General features: G+C 38.1%; 1 protein-coding gene and 1 long non-coding RNA gene across 25 annotated transcripts in view; one reads left to right on the top strand and one right to left on the bottom strand.

Moving 5' to 3' along the window:
• SUGCT (succinyl-CoA:glutarate-CoA transferase) overlaps positions 1-20,563 on the bottom strand; it is a 714,763-nt gene that overhangs the window by 525,274 nt on the left and 168,926 nt on the right. The window lies entirely within an intron of this gene.
• Positions 16,601-20,563, top strand: part of LOC145524682 (uncharacterized) — a 39,955-nt gene continuing 35,992 nt past the window's right edge. Inside the window, exon 1 of the long non-coding RNA XR_014067759.1 lies at positions 16,601-17,833. This is a non-coding gene — a long non-coding RNA (uncharacterized LOC145524682). The remainder of the gene's footprint in view (positions 17,834-20,563) is intronic.

Consider the following 20,563-nt stretch of genomic DNA (forward strand, 5'->3'; position numbering starts at 1 on the left):
ACTTCATTGTGAACTGCTGGATCGTGATTACTTGCAGAGAACCTATGGTCAAAGGAAATCAAGCAAGAGCAGAGAGCAATAGAAGGTAAAGCCCCACTGCCCCACAAAGCCTTTGCAAATTCTTCCCCAATAGTTATCCCCCCAACCAAGGCATGAAACTCTCACACTTGACTTTCTTCATGTTTTGAACATCATACTTACTCCCATCTCTAGGATGCACATATTTATCTTTGTGTCACCAGCGTACCATAAAGCACCTACACATTCAACCTTTCTCTATCTTCTACCCAGTGCACTTAGCATTGACCTATGGCCACTATGAGTGTATGCTTCTTTTTATAGTGGCTTTCCTGTATCCATAGTATTTATCCACAATCAAGCTGCAACTCATATTCCAAATTTATTTCCCACTATCCCTCTCTCCACCCATTTTGGTGTCATCGAAAGAGAAAAACCTGCTGACGCCCTGACAACTTTCTTGCCTTTGCTTACACAGTACATTTTACACCAGACACCCCTCATTTTCACACCTGAGTTCAGTTCAGTTATCTTGTCTACCAGGAAAGCTTCACAAATTCATTGGAAATGGAGATAACCCTTTCTTCATCTCAATTCCCTCATTTGATCTATAGTTTTTTGACAGACACAACTTGACTCTGTAAATTCAGTTATTGTTTTATAACTGTTTTATATTGTTTTATTTATTCCTGACTAGACGGTAAGCTCCCTAAAGGCAAAGCCCACACATCATTTACTTCTTTATCTTCTACATCAGATAGCACAGGGCCTTCTACATAGTGTCTGCTTTATAAGTTAAGTGAATAAATGAATGAATAAAAAGTGAAAAGAATTTTTTATTTGATTATTCTTATGTCTTGAATCTGGCTTAATGAAAATTGCATTACTCATGCATACATCATAAATCCTAATTCAGTTTTTCTCATAAGCTAGCTATGAAATTCAGGCAAGTCACTCCGTGGGTTCAAGTTTCCTCATCTGAAAAAAGATGAACTACAACTGATCTCTCAGGTCATTACAAAAATGTAAAAACATGACATAGTATAAAATATGTGGGTAATTCCAGAAAGAGGAAACACAATTCCCCTTCCTATGTCTAGGAACTTTCAGTCTTCAGAGCTCAACTCATCATCACCTTCACAGAGAAATTTCCCTGATGACCAGAGCTACATCAAATCCCTCCACATAATGCTCTTACAGCACCATAAACCTCCACTTTGCAGGATTTACCATACCTATTTTTGTTTCTTTGATTATTTAATTAAAGTCTATTCCTTCTTATCCCATGTATATTCAATAAAATGAATGAATGAGTGTAATCTTAGAATATATGGTTTTACAAAGCAAAACGATTTTTTTCAGCAGTTCTCTTTGTAGTTATGTAAAGGTCCATCTAGTCAAGGCTATGGTTTTTCCAGTAGTAATGTATGGATGTGAGAGTTGGACTTTAAAGAAAGCTGAGCGCAGAAGAACTGGTGTTTTTGAACTGTGGTGTTGGAGAAGACTCTTGAGAGTCCCTTGGACTGCAAGGAGATCCAACTAGTCCATCCTAAAGGAAATCAGTCCTGGGTGTTCGTTGGAAGGACTGATGTTGAAGCTGAAACTCCAATACTTTGGCCACCTCATGCGAAGAGTTGATTCATTGGAAAAGACCCTGATGCAGGAAGGATTAGGGGCAGGAGGAGAAGGGAACAACAGAGGATGAGATGGTTGGATGGCATCACCGACTCGATGGACATGAGTTTGGGTAAACTTCAGGAGCTGGTGATGGACAGGGAGGCCTGGCGTGCTGGGATTCATGGGGTCACAAAGAGTCGGACATGATTGAGTGACTGAACTGAACTGAACTGAATCATATATGTTTCACCACTTAAATATTTTCTAAAGATGATGGACAAAGCTGGGTGATCACAACTTCAAAGAGGTAAAACAGTTCTCAGAGAACACAGGTGTCATTTCAATCAACGTTTACATGCTCAAAGAATATGGTCTCTGATAGACTTTTTTTTTTTGGCCATGCCAAGCAGCATGTGGAATTCTTAGTTTTCTGACCAGGGATTGAACCCACATCCCCTGCATTGGGAGTGCAGTCTTAACCACTGAACCACAAGGGAAATCCCTCTGACAGACTTATTTCTAAATATGAAGTCTCTTTTATTTCAGCTCTTTCTTATTTTTATCTGTACTTTTTTATCCATTCTAAAGAAATTTACCTATTAAACAACTCATCACATGTGTTTTCTTGGATCATTAGTTAGGTAAAAATATCTATTTATAGATTCTATGATGTAGAAAGTAAACACCTTAGTATGAGCAGGAAAAATAAGAATGTTTCTTTGTAAATAGACATAATTTAATATTTGATTTTTTAATCAACAGAAATTTAAAAGGTTTAGGAATTAAATATTAATGACATCATCTTTTATTATTGCAAATATTCAATGTGAATAATAAAAAAAAGTCTAAAACTTATCTTAATGATAGAACTAATCCAAGCAGTAGGAAATAAAATCTGAAATGCTTCACTTGATGTAAACTTTTCAAACTTACTGGTTTCTTTTTCTTTATCCTATGAATACTTTTAAACTTATACAAATATGTTTGATTTAATAAGCTAAAACATTTTATAACTGTCTAAGTCCACATAAACCTTTATAGTTAGCACTATAATTATAAGTTAAAGGTATGATTTTAGATGCAAAGCCAAAGCTTTCTATCTTCTTTCATGCGTTCCTTTCTGTACACTTGGAGAGTATTCCTTTCCATAAAAAGGAGAAACTGACTGAAACTAGTGACCCATGACCTCTTCCTATCCAATAAAGGAGAGTGCCAAATCCTTGAAAGTGATGTTCTCTCAAGGGATGACACAGTATAAGCTAAGCTCACTTCCACCTTAAAATAGCTTTTCACTTTTTTAATCACATGTATAAACATGTGAAGGGTAAACCTACAGGCAATAAAATTCAACTTCTGACAACATAATTCTGAAAGCCACTAGATCATGCAGGATTCTGAAAAAAAACATATTCATTCTATCCAAAAAGCCACCTCATCCTAAAACAGGTTACATAGAGACACAAGAAAAAAAACAAACACTAAAGACCAGCGCTTACTTTTTCAAATATCTTTGGCATTTTTTGAAAAATAAAAACAGCAGTATTACATAAGAATAGATACACTATTAAATAAGAATTACCACACTCAAGAAATTTTTAGAGTTATATATAGACATCCCTCCCACCTTGATGGTAGGAACTGTAATTACACCAGCTCTGTGTAATCAGCAACACTTGGCATAATGTCTTATAAGTTCATAAACTCCTTCTAAAATAACTGTCCAATGAAACAAATATAAAATATATAGAGAGCACAAATGACATGAAAAAAGCCTACTCATCATTTGGTTACTTAACTAAACTTGACATTTTAGTTATTTGGTTTGATGGGATTGTTGTGTGTCCACTTGCTTCTGACTTTGAATGATTAGAATTTTTAGTACAGTGGGAGAGATGGGGGTGGATGATATGACATGGACTTTTCAATATATTCCTTATCAAAGTATTAAATTTTACTACATCCATACTAGCTAGGATGGGTCTAGAATGTCTCCTGAGACACAGAAACAATCTCATCCACACTGATTTGGAAATTACTGAATTTTGTATTTTTTCTGAACAACCAGTCAACAAATGTAGGTTTTCTTTCTTTTTTTACAAAAGCAAAAATGGCAAAGTTTCACAGACCATTTTTCAAATAATTGGAGCTTTGAAAAACAAAGCTTTAAAGGTTTCATAATCATATTTTAATATTTCACCAATGTGATCAAAAAATCAAACTATTATAAGACCTGGGGAATAAAGTCTAAATAATACAACTCCCTTATCCCTGCGTAAGTGAGCTAAAAATACAATTACATATTATCAAAAGTTTCTTATAACTATTATTACTACTGCTATTCTAGCCAGCCACATTCAGGTGCACAGAGACCTACAGCATAATACTATTATAAAAATCAAATTGACTCTTTTAGAACCAAAGGATTCAATGAACCAAAAGAGGTAAAAGAAAACGGATTCTACCTCTTATTCTTATCAATGCATTCTACCATCAGTTCAGTTCAGTCGCTCAGTCGTGTCCGACTCTCTGCGACCCCACGAATTGCAGCACGCCAGGCCTCTCTGTCCAACACCAACTCCCGGAGTCTACCCAAACCCATGTCCATCGAGTTGGTGATGCCATCCATACATCTCAACCTCTGTCGTCCCCTTCTCCTCCCGCCCCCAATCCTACCCAGCATTAGGGTCTTTTCCAATGAGTCAATTCTTCGCATGAGGTGGCCAAAGTATTGGAGTTTCAGCTTCAACATCAGTCCTTCCAATGAACACCCAGGATTGATCTCTTTTAGGATGGATTGATTGGATCTCCTTGCAGTCCAAGGGACTCTCAAGAGTCTTCTCCAACACCACAGTTCAAAAGCATCAATTCTTTGGTGCTCAGCTTTCTTCACCATCCAACTCTCACATCCACACATGACCACTGGAAAAACCATAGCCTTGACTAGACGTACTTTTGTTGCCAAAGTAATATCTCTGTTTTTAAATATGCTATCTAGGTTGGCCATAACCTTCCTTCCAAGGAGTAAGCGTCTTTTAATTTCATGGCTGCAATCACCATCAGCAGTGATTTTGGAGCCCAAAAAAATAAAGTCTGACACTGTTTCCACTGTTTCCCCATCTATTTCCCATGAAGTGATGGGACCAGATGCCATGATCTTAGTTTTCTGAACGTTGAGCTTTAAGCCAACTTTTTCATTCTCCTCTTTCACCTTCATCAAGAGGCTCTTTAGTTCTTCTTCACTTTCTGCCATAAGGGTGGTGTCATCCGCATATCTGAGGTTATTGATATTTCTCCCGGCAATCTTGATTCCAGCTCGTGTTTCTTCCAGCTCAGCGTTTCTCATGATGTACTCTGCATATAAGTTAAATAAGCAGGGTGACAATATACAGCCTTGACGGACTCCTTTTCCTATTTGGAACCAGTCTGTTGTTCCATGTCCAGTTCTAACTGTTGCTTCCTGACCTGCAGACAGGTTTCTCAAGAGACAGGTCAGATGGTCTGGTATGCCCATCTCTTTCAGAATTTTCCACAGTTTATTGTGATCCACACAGTCAAAGGCTTTGGCATAGTCAATAAAGCAGAAATAGATGTTTTTCTGGAACTCTCTTGCTTTTTCGATGATCCAGCGGATATTGGCAATTTGATCTCTGATTCCTCTGTCTTTTCTAAAACCAGCTTGAACATCTGGAAGTTCACGGTTCACATATTGCTGAAGCCTGGCTTGGAAAATTTTGAGCATTACTTTACTAGCATGTGAGATGAGTGCAATTGTGCGGTAGTTTAAGCATTCTTTGGCATTGCCTTTCTTTGGGATTGGAACGAAGACTGACCTCTTCCAGTCCTGTGGCCACTGCTGAGTTTTCCAAATTTGCTGGCATATCGAGTGCAGCACTTTCACAGCATCACCTTTGAGGATTTGAAATAGGTCTACTGGAATTCCATCACCTCCACTAGCTTTGTTCGTAGTGATGCTTTCTAAGGCCCACTTGACTTCCCATTCCAGGATGTCTGGCTCTAGGTGAGTGATCACACCATCGTGGTTATCTGGGTCATGAAGATCTTTTTTGTACAGTTCTTCTGTGTATTCTTGCCACCTCTTAATATCTTCTGCTTCTGTTAGGTCCATACCATTTCTGTCCTTTATCGAGCCCATCTTTGCATGAAATGTTCCTTTGGTATCTCTAATTTTCTTGAAGAGATCTCTAGTCTTTCCCGATCTGTTGTTTTCCTCTATTTCTTTCCACTGATCGCTGAGGAAGGCTTTCTTATCTCTCCTTGCTATTCTTTGGAACTCTGCATTCAGATGGGAATATCTTTCCTTTTCTCCTTTGCTTTTCGCTTCTCTTCTCTTCCAAGCTATCTGTAAGGCCTCCTCAGACAGCCATTTTGCTTTTTTGCATTTCTTTTCCATGGGGATTTTCTTGATCCCTGTCTCCTGTACAATGTCACAAACCTCTGTCCATAGTTCATCAGGCACTCTGTCTATCAGGTCTAGACCCTGAAATCTATTTGTCACTTCCACGGTATACTCATAAGGGATTTGATCTAGGTCATACGTGAATGGTCTAGTGGTTTTCCCTACTTTCTTCAATTTAAGTCTGAATTTGGCAATAAGCAGTTCATGATCCGAGCCACAGTCTGCTCCCAGTCTTTTTTTTGCTGACTGTATAGAGCTGCTCCATCTTTGGCTACAAAGAATATAATCAATGTGATTTTGGTGTTGACCATCTGGTGATGTCCACATGCATTCTACCATACTCTATTGCAAATAGATATTAAAACATCTTTCGTGCAGATAGCATTGTTTCAGTAGCACAAATTAAGTGTGATCACAGTAAGCAACTGGCCTTACTAATTGCAAGCCAGAAAAGAAAGGCTACACACTGATTTCTCCAAGGCCAAAATTCTCATTTTATGGACATTTACAATTTTTTTTAAAGTAAGTAATTCTATGTCATTTTAGGAGAAGACAGTAAAAAGAAAGAAGTGAGGTCATAAAACCTCTACTCCTCCAAACCTAATAAAATAAATACAAAAAGGAAAGAGTTAAAAAAAAAAAAAGGAGAAAATGAAGTTGTAGAAACGAAGTTTTGTATAATATTGAAATTGTGTGCTCAGTCACTCAGTCATGTTTGACTTTTTGCAACCCCATGGACTGTTGCCCATCAGGCTCCTCTGTCCATGAAATTTTCCAGGCAAGAACACTGCAGTAGGTTGCCATTTCCTTCTCCAGGGAATCTTCCCCACCCAGGGATTGAACCCACGTCTCCTGTGTCTCCCGCATTGCCAGGTGGATTCTTTACCTCTGCGTCACCTGGGAAGCCCCAATATTGAAATTAAGTTAGTATTAACATGAAGTAGATTTTTAGATTAATTTTTTTATTGGAGTGTAGTTGCTTTACAATATTGTGATAGCTTCTACTGTACAGCAAAATGAATGTCATATGTATTCAGTTCAATTCAGTTCAGTCACTCAGTTGTGTCCGACTCCTTGCGACCCCATGAATTGCAGCACGCCAGGCCTCTCTGTCCATCACCAACTCCCAGAGTCTACCCAAACTCATGTCCATCGAGTCGGTGATGCCATCCAGCCATCTCATCCTCTGTCGTACCCTTCTCCTCCTGCCCCCAATCCTTCCCAGCATTAGGGTCTTTTCCAATGAGTCAATTCTTCGCATGAGGTGGCCAAAGTATTGGAGTTTCAGCTTCAACATCAGTCCTTCCAATGAACATCCAGAACTGATCTCCTTTAGGATGGACTAGTTGGATCTTCTTGAAATCCAAGGGGCTCTCAAGAGTCTTCTCCAACACCACAATTCAAAAGCATCAGTTCTTCGGCACTCAGCTTTCTTCACGGTCCAACTCTCACATCCATACATGACCACTGGAAAAACCATAGCCTTGACTAGACGGACCTTTATTGGCAAAGTAACGTCTCTGCTTTTAAATATGCTATCTAGGTTGGTCATAACTTTCCTTCCAAGGAGTAGCGTCTTTTAATTTCATGGCTGCAATCACCATCTGCAGTGATTTTGGAGCCCAAAAAAATCAAGTCTGACACTGTTTCTACTGTTTCCTCATCTATTTCCCATGAAGTGATGGGACCAGATGCCATGATCTTAGTTTTCTGAATGTTGAGCTTTAAGCCAACTTTTTCATTCTCCTCTTCCACTTTCATCGAGAGGCTCTTTAGTTCTTCTTCACTTTCTGCCATAAGGGTGGTGTCATCTGCATATCTGAGGTTATTGATATTTTTCCCAGCAATCTTGATTCCAGCTTGTGTTTCTTCCAGCTCAGCGTTTCTCATGATGTACTCTTCATATAAGTTAAATAAGCATGGTGACAATATACAGCCTTGACGGACTCCTTTTCCTATTTGGAACCAGCCTGTTGTTCCATGTCCAGTTCTAACTGTTGCTTCCTGACTTGCATATAGGTTTCTCAAGAGACAGGTCAGATGGTCTGGTATTCCCATCTCTTGAAGAATTTTCCACAGTTTATTGTGATCCACACAGTCAAAGGCTTTGGCATAGTCAATAAAGCAGAAATAGATGTTTTTCTGGAACTCTCTTGCTTTTTCGATGCTCCAGTGGATGTTGGCAATTTGATCTCTGATTCCTCTGCCTTTTCTAAAACCAACTTGAACATCTGGAAGTTCACGGTTCACGTATTGTTGTCATATGTATATTAATACATATATCCCCTCCCTTTCGAATTTCCTTCCCATTCAGGTCACTACAGTGCATTAAACAGAGTAGTATGAACTAGATTTTTATAAGTTCAAACATTAATTGCAGTCCCCAGGATAACTACCTAGAAAATATATTATATATATTCAAAAGAATATAACTTTTTTTAAGGAATTAAAATGGCACACTAGAAAATATCTATTTAACAAAAGCCATATGTTTAGAAAATGCTTCTTCAACCAAATTGTTCAAATTCAGGCTTTTTAAAAAATACTGTACTTATCATGCCATACTCATCCACAGGCTGAATTCAGTCCATGGACCACTCATTCGGTTTGAGACAGCCCTGGTTCTACACATCTAGATTTTGCCTTTCCTTTAAGGCTTTCAAGTACTATTTCTCCCATTAAAATTGTGATGATCTCCTCAATGTGGATTAATACTTTGCCTCTGTCTCCACTTGATGGAAAGATAAGAATATGGAAGCAGAAGCTTTGGGATAAATCCATTTGTTCATCTATGATTTAAGGAAATGATTATCTCTGGACCTTAGTGTCATCTATAAAATGAAGATAACACCTACTTCACAAGGTCATTTTGAATGTTGACTCAGAAAATACAAATAAAAAGAATCATACAAATATTAATTCAGACTATAAGTGTTGATTTTCCTAATCCTCATTCCAGAAAATGGCTCTTCCTCATGAACTAAATTAATATTCCTCTTTTCTCAGTCCTTTATATGAGCACTTGCCCAGCAAAGTGCCTAACACACTTTATTAATATTTTTCCTTATGAGTTTATATATCCCTAAGTATGGTGCTGTGTAACTTGGTTGCTTCACTAAGAATTCCAAGTCTTACTTCACAGCAAAATATATATATATATATATATATATATATATAAGCCAGAAAATCTTTGTATTTGACAAGATACAGAAGAGGTCCTAGTTATATATGCCAAAAAACTGCAGACATAAAAAGATTTATATAAGTATATTGCACCTACTTGTATGAACTCCTTATCATAATTAATTGAACTTGCAAATACTTTTTATCTACAGAATGTGTGAAACATCCTCACAGATTTCTATTACTCCTGTCATTGAGTCATTTCTATTAAAAACCAAGTTATCTTGTCAAAACCCCTGAAAATACTTTCCAAAAGTAATGTGCCACAAACAGAATGAGTCAAAGACAAATCACTTGCTTATCTCTGCTCTTATTTACAAAAATAAACTGGCACTCAACTTCCAAAATTAAGGACAATCAGAAATACACACATATAGACAAAAGGAAGTCCTCACTATCTTCCAAATTTGAATTGAAGGACTTTCTTGTATTATATCCCTTCTTTAGGAATACACACTCTCCCATTGAAAATTCTCATATATCAAAATGAGTATCCTCAAATTATGAGGGTATTATTAACTTAAAAGTAATTTTTAAATCTCATAATTCTCCTCAGGGATAAAATCTATAAAGCTTTAGGATTATTTTTCACTGATCTAAATTTAATATAAATCTTATTCTATTATAGCAAAGTGGAAAACTATAGAATTAAATATCTGTATTTCTAGAATCTTCATTTCTCCACACAAAGTAAAAGAAGAAAAAAAGCTTTCTAACTTTAAATCACATCATCTAGGAATTTATAGTATCACAGTTTTACTCCTTTAGACTTGAGTGATACAAATTTTCACTTATGAATTCTCTGAAATTATTTATTAATAGCAATAATTATTACTATGATACACAATTAAGCCACATGATATGTTGTTTGCATGCAGTATAAACATTGATTCCTAGATTTTGCTCTTGCAAGCTAATAATCCTCTGTGTGTATATATTTATGCTATGACTTCTTTTATGAAAAATCGATGTGGATTTGAGATTATGAATTCTTAGAGCACAGTATATCTAGATTACTTGCATAGAAACTGTTAAGGTTATTTGATCAAGTACATATCTGTTCCTCATAGTCACATTTGTTCCTGTGTTTTAGCCAAATATTAACTTTTCTTGTAAATAAGAGTTTTTCATAGAATAGTCCCTTCTCTTAGACAGCATTTTCTGTGATCTTTAGGTTTTTCTTTAAAGGTTTATATAGATGTATGGTTAATTTGTCCAAATAATTTCACAGATTTTTCCACTGAATTAAAAAAGTAATTCTATTAAGAATTAAAATAACATTAAAATGGTGTTTTCCAGCTGAGAAATATATATGTACGAGGAAAACAGAAGAAGCAAAACTATGGAGGATATCCCTATACAAATGATAAATAATGTACAAGGATACCTGTACATTATAGCTTATTCATTATAGCAGAAACTAACAGAACATTGTGAAGCAACTACACTCCAATAAAAATGTCTTTAAAAAAGAGCTCACAAGAAAAAAGTGCTTAAGACCAGCCATGGCAGAATTTTAAAAATCAGATTAATGTACTTAGTGTGGAAATAAGAGAAAAATACAAAAAGAGTTCATCATTCAGTATGTTTCAACAGCCAGTTTTAGTCATCAATTGCAAAGTGCTTTCTGAACATTAATTAATTAAAGATGTAGTGTCTAAAATGTGCAGGATGTTTCGTAATGGCCTCGATTGTCTTCAAAATTTCATATGACTAATAAGAGAGAGACACCTGACAGATGATGTTACAAAGACTATCTCCATGTGAATTTGTCAGCTCTTTAACTCTTATTTCATTATGGGACTTGTAAGAAAACAGGAAGAGCATCAGAAAAATAAAACCCCAAAATAAAACCGTAAATAAAAACCTCAAGTCAGTAAGACCACGTCAAAAACATACACACAGCCTCGGGTCTTATTTGAAGGATGTGTTGCATAATCTTGATTTTTTTTTTTAAAAAAGCACATTGTACTTCTTAACTATACTAATTTTAACATACATATATACACATCCTCAAGCAAATAATTGTTTCCTGTTTACTTAAGAGAGTTATGAAGAATTTCCTGTGAACATGATTTTTAAATTAGGGGGGAGAAGATCAGAAGATTTTCTTCTTATTATACCTCAGCAAATAAAGTGGACTTCTTAAAATAATCTTTTCAAATATCAGCACAATATTGAATGCTCTCTCTAAGCAGTGACAAGCAAAATGCTAAGGAAACAATACCAACAGCCTTCAATGACTGAAAACATCTTCTAAAAATATTAAATTTAATGAATCTCTGGTGCATAGCTGAGATTTCTCTGTAATATTTTTAAACAATGTGTAATGTTTTGGCAAGTTCCCAAAGCCATTCATTTAGCTGGAGTAGAGAAAACAAAATGTAACAAATTTGTCTTCCCTATATTTTAAATAACTCTTCAGAAGTTAAAGTGTATGGGAAATCATGCTTTGCCTTCATCTGACTTCACAGCTGCATTCCTTAGAATCCATTACTGATTTTCTTTTGTGTAATAACCTTTCCAACTCTTCCCTCACCTGGCATCACCACTATGTATGTGCTCACCAGCTGTAGGAGAAATCAAAATAACAAATCAAACAAAGCACTGAATGCAAAGCATTAATAAAAAAAGAGAGAGAGTTCCTGTCTCTTCCTGTGTATTTAACTTCTGTAGTCAATGAAAGTAACCAATCAACATTTACTGAGAAGCTTTGATTTGCAGCAATAAACCTTGTTCACGAAATAAAAAGAAAGTGACAGAGTCACAAACAGAGAGAGAATGCAAACTGAATAAGTCACAGCTGAGAACTGGTCAAATGGAATCTTCTTTTCTGGTAATTTTTTTTCTAAATGTTCATAATAATGAAAATAATTAGCATAAAATAAAAGTTCATGGTCTTTTGAGTTGGGACTGTCTAGTTTCGGGCCATTTGTTCCATTAGTCCCTGAGAAAGTCATGGAACTTCTCTGAACATCAGTTTCTCACCCTGTAAAGTAATAACAATACATCTTGCACAATGTGACTGAAAGTTCATTAAGATGAAGTGTTTAACACACTATGTGCATTAAATTAACACTAAGCTTGTTATTGTTAGTTTAAAGCTTGTAGAGCTCACATTTTTTACATGAGTGCAAATTATAGCTGAGGTACTGTATAAAAATATTTTTCTTATTAAAAACTAATATACTTAAATTGTTGAAATATTTAGAAAATATCAAGAAGCTAAAAGAAGAGAAATGAAAATTATCCTAAATCTTAAAACTGAGATAACCACAGTTAATATCTAGGTGCACCTGCACTGTGTACTTCTCTGGCTCGCTCTCTCCATCTCCATCACACTGTACCATTTTTTTCGACTCCTCTCCCACCTCCTTCTTCCCCTTCTCCCCTTTTTCCTCGCTCCTCCTCCTCCTTCTTCTTTTTCTTTCTTCCTTCATTTCTTTTTCTTTCTTTCTCAGTGTTCCCTTCACTCCCACCCTAAGCATAGTGAAAAGAACCTCTGCAAGTGATGATCCCTTGGTGTAGCTCTTCCTGCAGCCTCTGCTATACATAAAGCAATCACTTTCATATACAGAGACCCAGCAATTATCTCTCATGGGGGGAAAGCACTTCTCATCCTCCAGATTGAGTAAAGTTTGGGGAATATGTGTACAGAGAAGAGCACCTCTCAGAGTCCCACAAATCTCCCCTGAAGACTCATTTCGCCCTCAGGGATTTCTCACAATTATCAGCAGTACAGATTCCAGGGGCATCACTCTGTACACAGTTTTGCAACTTGCTTTATGAGTTTCAATGTGGACGTCGTTTTTAAAGTTAGCACTGAAATGCAAAAAGAATTAAGTAAGTATGAATTTACATGAAATAAAAAGAAAGTAAGATATACAAAGAAAATGGCATTGCCAAAAGCAGAGAGGCTGGAGGGAAGATTGTCTTTTCAGGACGTTAAATTTGTCCTATATGGCTCCTCTGTTACAGAGAAGGGGTCAGGGAAAAAGGGAGCCTAGAAAGGAGGCAGAGACAGGTAGCAGAAGAATTCATCAGCCATGCTGAGGCTTTTAGACCTCATAACCTTTTGGTCAGGGGCATGAACTCTGGCACCAAATTGAGCTGAGTTCTACTTCCAGGTACATCACTAACTGGAAAATCACTTAATCTCCTTAAGTTTTGGTTTACCATATTTGTAAAACAGGGATGAGAGCATGTGTAAAAGAATTTCATCACTATACAGTGAATTCTTATTTGCAGTAGTTATATTCTATAAAGTTGCAGCAAGCACTAAATTATAAAATAACTGTTCTCCTGGGTGAAATACAGGGCTAGGTTCCTAAGAGCTTCTGGTCACAATATTTTTATCACTACATTGATACATAGCCTTCGTTTCTGTTTAAAGACACCTTATTTAAAATGTATTACCAATTTGTTAGTATTGAACTCACAGTCAACAGCACTATCAGTCATGCATGAATGAAGCTTATCTAATACATATATTTTCTCTGTAAGTCACAAGCTTCTTGTACTTTGGAACACAGTAACACCACACAGCACTTCAGCACTATACTTGGGGTCCTTGTTTTTAAACAGCAAAGTCACAAGAAAGAACACAAATGTGAAAACCACAATAATACATAGACCACTGGACGAACACTAGGTTTCAGTATGAGAGCTAACACAAGAAGGCAGAGCGTCACTGGGTTTGACCTCAGCTGGGAACATGCCTAACAGGTGACACTTCTGCTCTGTGCACAAGTGACCATGAAAGCAAGAGAGTGTTGATTGAGGAATTACAAACACATTTTAGCAAGTAGGCAAATTCACAGTACAGAGTCCATGAATAATGAGGGTTGGCTGCATATAGAAACACTGAGAAATATTCCATAAATATTTATCTTATTTGTCAGAAGGAAATGCTGAAGCCTTCTGAGCTGGATGGTGACACTCATATTTTTGGTATAGAAGGAAGACTTTGAGGAACCAGAGGAGGCAGAGAACAGCTAAGGGCAGGAGAGAAGAGAGGGATTTCACAGAATTTCAGTGGTACAATTAATACCTGATAAGGATAGGGGAAGTGGAAGAAGAGAATTCAAGACTGACCACATCGTTTCTGGTTGGGGTAACTCAGTAAACAAAGTAAAAAATTCAGAGAAAGTACCAAAGGAAAGTGGGTCTTTAAAACTGATCCTTCCCTGACTTTTGCAAAAACTATTCTTATTTTCTTTCTCCCTTTCTACCTACCTCTTCTAAGTGCCCTTTTCTAATTAAGCTGAGGGGAAAGGAGGCAAGTGTGATGGGACAGCTTCCTACTATTCAGCTCTGGCGGGCCTGTGAGAATCAACCCCAGAAGTTGATCAGAAGCTCAGATCAGAAGATCAGTTGATCAAAAGATCATAAGCTCCATTCCCATTAATGGGCAGAGTTGGATATTTGCAGACTGACCTAAATTCAGGATCCAAGTTGCCCAGAGTGTGTTACTTTCCCTGCTCCCAGCTTAGCTGCAGTATCCTGTGTTTGCACAATGTCAAATGTTGCAGGAACCACATGTCCCTGAACTGAATTTCTGTCACCTGTCCAAAATATCACAGTCCAGTGCCCCACTGGGACATATAGCCTGGCCATGAACCACCTTAAACCAGCCATCAAGCTGAAATGCTACTAGATATCTCCAGTTTCTTTCATCCTTTCAACAACCTTCACCAGTTCCCAACATAAATACTCACACAATTCATAGGAGCCTAGGGGTCTATTGCGAAGAGCTGACTCATTAGAAAAGGCCCTGATGCTGGGAAAGACTGAGGGCTGGAGAAGAAGGAAGTGGCAAAGGATGAGATGGTTGGATGACATCGACTCAATGGATATGAGTTTGAGCAAACTCCAGGAGATAGTGATGGACAGGGAAGCCTGACATGCTGCAGCCCATGAGGTCACAAAGAGTCAGACACAACTGAGTGACTGAACAACAATAACAAGGGTCTATTGCAACTGATCCTTGAAGTCATAACGTTAGGGCCACTTGAATCCCTGCTGACCTCCATCCAATACTCCTCCTCCATCTACTGCCACTCCCTGCCCCCTATAATTGGACAGATACTAAACTCAGATTGGATTTAACTTTTCTCTCTTAAATAATATGATGGAGGCTGATGTCTGTCCATCCACCTTCTTAGAGACGAGAACGGTTGCAGAATCATTTCTTGAAACAGCTCTACCTCATCTCAGCTTCCTTCTCTCTGTGGCTGAGTGTAACATTCCATGAGTGGCCAGATGCAAATGTATATAAAATGGTAAGACAATTCAGGCCAAACTGTTGCAGTATGGACATGTGAAGTCAGGACTAGAATAGACTGACAGTGTAAAATAGGGAAGAAGTGATAGAAAGATTGTTACAGGCGTAAGTGGGAGTTAGTTTCTTCAGGAAGAACTCAACTGAGAAGCTGTTTTCTTTCCACAGAAGCCAAATAAATATAATAGTCTGTCTGTTACCGAAACGCAAGTTCGTGTGCCCGACACAGAGTGAGGCCAAACAATACCAAAGTGTCAGAGTTTGGAGCAGAGAAAGGTTTATTGAGGGTCATGCAAGGAGACAGGTGACTCATGCCTTAAAACCCTCGAACTCCTTGAAAGCTTTAGGCAAAGCCCTTTTCTAGAAAAGGTGAGGGAGGGGCATGGTGAGTTGTTGCATACTTCTTCATACTTGAGGTCAGGTCAAGGTCAGGTAATGATGTTCATATAAATCTCCACCAAACAAATGCTACTCTGTTCTGACAAGAAAGGGCAGGTCCCCAAGCTCACTTCCACCCTCTGAGATCCAGGCTCTGGCTAAGAGGAGGCAGATCTCAGTTGGTGGCTCCTTCAGAGCCAGGTTCCCAGGCCCTGCCCAGCTGTCATCACTGAGGGGGCCAGTTGCCCAGGACCAATCCAGCCCTCAGGCTCCTCAGGCCACCCAAACAGCTGGGGCCAAGTCCTTCAGACTGTGATTCAGCCAGGTTGTCCCTTCCATTAGGTCACAGAGGTAGGGATAGGGTAGAGGTTCACCGTTGCCTCAAGGCCTGGGCCGACTCAGTGGACAGCCTTGGTGAGGCCGCTGGAGCCCTGCAGGACACAGCCTCCTAGCCTGTTCCCTGGGCCCCTCCCTCAGCACACCCACTGGTCCAAGGCCAGATGAGCTGGAGGACCCCAGGTAGAAGGCCGGGATCCAACTCTTACCTTACTCTCCGCCTGACAACCGCCACTCCACCAACCATCGGTTGAATCTCCCGACTAACGGTTGCTCGCTGACAGTCGGCTGCTTGTGGGCAGGGCCCACAGCAGCTCTGACCAATGGCTAAGCAGGACCATTAACTGCTGTTCATTGACAGTTGGTTGCTTGGGGGAGGGGCTCACTGAAGTGCCAACGAATGGCCGAGGAGGACCAGTAACAGTCCTGTAGTAACCACTGCCTGGTAACAGGGGTGCGGAGGGGGGTTTAATGGGGCACAGCAACAGCACCTCCCCCCCCAAGGTCTGCACTCAGCCATGCTCTATTACACACTCTCTCCTCATCCTCCACCCCATCGCCAAAACAAAGAGGGAAAACAGTTACAAAAAGAATTTTGCTGAGTTTTCCAAAGAATTGGTTCCCAAATACCACTCTGCAGTGCAGTATTAATATTACTGAATATAAACTACCTGGAGAACTCATTAAGAATACAGACACTCAGGCCCCAACTAAAAGTTCTAATTCAGTAAGCCTAAAACCCAGGAATTTTCATTTTGTAAAGGTCTCCAGATGATTTTGAAAATCAGCCAAATTGGAAAAATAGACTTCAATTTTGTGGTTGCCTGGTTCTGAGTAGTGGTAATCGATACTAGCTTCAGCTATAGACACGTGGCCAGTGAAGAGAAGGTCTGAACTTGAGGCAACTGCAGATAATCATCATATCGGTCCCAGTTATAAGATAAATATTCCAATCAGATAGGACAAGAAAGAATATGGAACTCATAATACAACCAATCAAGGACAATGGGTCCATCTGCTTACTCATTTATTTTTTTCAAGAAAATATGTACTAAGAACCCACTGTATACCAGACTCTGTGCTATATGTGGGGGCTACAATAATAAACAAAACAGGTCCAGCTCTTGCTCTTGTTAATTTATAATCTACTGACACAGACTGTGAACATTAAACAAACAATCTCAAAAATAAACACATAAATATAGACTAAAGTTGTATAATGGAAGATTTGACTCAGTACGGAAGAGCAGGAAGCATGGAAATGAGGTCAGGGAAGACTTCCTGAGGAGGTGACATTAAAAATAAAGTCTGAAGGGCAAGTAGTTTACTAGGTGAAGAGAGGCAGCAGAGTGTGTTCCAGGGAGGTGAGAAAAAGGCAAGAACAAAGGCTTAGAGACTGAAAGAAATTTATCTGAAGTGCAATAAGGAGGAAGAGAATAATGGGAGATGAGGATGGGCAAGGAAGCAAAGATAGGTCATGCAAGACAGGAAAGCCAAGTTCAAGATCAGGACTTTGATGTTGGGATGCAAGAAAGGAAGAAGGGAGATGAGAACCTGCAGCATTCTGAGACGTAATGGACCAGAGGGCAGCAGCAGTGTTGGAGGTAAGTGGACATAAGAGGGGAGATTTGAGAGGTATTAAGGAGAAATATCTTTGCCTTACTTAAATTTACATTATTAATGTCCATTATATTTATTTTGATTCTTACCTACTATTAATGGCAAATGATGCTGGTTCTCACTGTATGGAAGTAAAACAACATTTTTAAATGTAATTCTTTAAATATTTAATTTATTTATTTGGCTGCACCAGGTCTTAGTTGCCACGTGTGGGATCTCAGTTTCCCAAACAGAGATCAAGTCCAAGCCCCTTGCACTAGGAGCAAGGTCTTAGCCACTGGACCACTAGAATAACATTTTTTAAATAAGAGTGGTGAGTTTTTTTAATGTTATTTAGTGGGTTTATTTACTATTAGTAAATATCTCAGTGCCAGAGTTTTTTTAAAAGACTAGGTTTTTTTTACATTATTGCTTTGTATTTTTAAAAACTGGAACTGTTTTCATATACTGTTAGACTAAATTATATTTTACAAATAGAATGACTAAAAGCAAATTCTCATCCTACCACACAAGTCAAAATTACAATTTTTTCTGGCATTAGCTGGTACTGATAATTATATAACCTTGTGAATACACTAAAAACCACTGAATTGTACATTTTAAAAGGATGGATTTTATGGCATATGAATTTTACATGAATTTTTTTAAACTACATTGTTGTTTCTAGGCTTAAGTTTCTACTTTCAGCATTCCTCCTATGTTTAATATGATCGGTGTTAATACTAATAGCTATACATACTATACATGCTACTACAGCTACTATACTATAATAAAGATAAATATATTTACGGATGGAGAGAGAGAGAGAGCAGATACATATATGAATACGTTTCCCAAGCTACCTTCTCTGCAAATTTAGTACCAGAATCTTTAACCATAGCAGTCATTTTCATCCTTATACATCCCAGGAGGAGCACTTTAGTTGGTAGTGATGGAGACTCTGGAGAACTACGATGATTGGTTGGTTGGTTGGTTGGTTCCTGAATTTCTGTTATCTGAAACAAGCATACATGATGCAGGTAGATCCGACACGCCTGGAGAGCAGTTTCCTTAAATTCCATGGCAGCCCAGCTGTCTTAACTTTCCTCTCTGGCCTGATCCTTAAATGTTGTGGTCATCCATATTCTTTACTGGGATCTCTTCTCACTCTAAGCCAGTGTCAACCTACAGCAATTCAGTAAGAATTTCTGGTGGTAGTTCTTAAGCATTAGGATTTTTTTAATGTTCTCCCAATTCCAACGTGCAGTTGGAAAATAAAATTATGCTCTTCATCCCACCACCCCCTCAATAATTTCATTCACTCAGTCATTTTAATTATCATCTTTATTCCAATAACACAAATCTGTATCTCTAGTTCCCACCACCTTTGGGAGCTAGAGATAAAACAACCACTAAACCACAAGATAAACTCTTATTTAATTGACACAAAATTTTAAAATATGTTAAAGTTTAAATCATTTCTTCCTAGATTTCTCTAATTTTATTTCTCTTTTTTGGGGAATGAAGAACCTGTGCTTTGTTCATATCCCAAAAAACTGATAAGACTGCCTCCTGGGAAATGCAGCATATGTAAGCACGTATTTTCTAAACTACAGACACTGGGTGTTGGGGGGGGGTGCTTAATTTAAAGGTCTCACAAACACTAAAAAAAAAAAAAAAATGCCTGCTAAAGAATTCATCATTTCCCCACGTACCCAGACAAAATCTGCTCTTCCTCTCACTAAATGGCCCTAACACCTACCCAGTGGCTAAATTAAAAAACTAGGAAATTATGATTTAATTTTCCATCTTTCATATCCTCATTCTCATGATTGGCCAAGTAACATCAATTCTAACCCTTAGAGAGTTCATGAATCTGTTTACTTTCTCTTCGTTCCCATGGCCACCATATTCTCTTGCCTGGAGTACCATGGCAGCCTCTTAACTGGTCTCCTTGTCCACAAATCCTTACTTGGTCTGCACTACCAAAACTATATTTCTAAACACAAATGTTTTATGTGTACTTAAAATCTTTCAGAGGCTCCTTCCTGCCCTGAGGATAGTGTTTGCATTTGGTTTACAAGGCCCTTACAAGCCTCTCCAGATGCTTTCACTGCTCCCTCTGTGGCTGGTCCAATCCCCTCATCATTCCTTCATCTCACTTTAGCAGAAATTTCTTTCTTTGGAAAAATGTTCTCTAGTGTCCCAAGCCAGGTGTCCCTTCCATTCATGGCCCTATCACCACGCACTTACTCTACTTACTGCATCAATCGCTAGCTTGACTATCTTCCCTGCTACAACTGAGTGCCTCAGGAGCAGAGACAATTCTTCATGATTGCCCATGCTTGCCACATGTAAGTGTTCAGCATTTGTTGAAATAAACAATGAATGATGAATGAATAATAGCCCTTATAGTCCTTCTCACAAATCTCATTAACGAAACTTGCTTTAACCCTCTTTAAGCAAAGTTAGGATACAAGAAAAATAGTTGTTAAAAAGAAATCTTGCACACACATGCACAGCAGACCCATGGGCTATGCTGTGGATATGAAAGGGCTGGAGTTCATTTCAGCCAACATTTGTAAGTAGTTACTGTTCACTCTGTCCATAATGAACTTGGATTATGCAGTGTCAACAGTCACCTAGTCATCTTAAATTAAGAAATATTAAAGTATGAAATTTGTCATTTAATATAAATAATAGCCACTGTTACCATCCTCCAAGCACTATGCTCA

Source organism: Giraffa tippelskirchi, chromosome 10, assembly GCF_054371585.1.
Source record: "Giraffa tippelskirchi isolate mGirTip1 chromosome 10, T2T-mGirTip1v1.2.pri, whole genome shotgun sequence".
NCBI classification, from domain to species: Eukaryota; Metazoa; Chordata; class Mammalia; order Artiodactyla; family Giraffidae; genus Giraffa; species Giraffa tippelskirchi.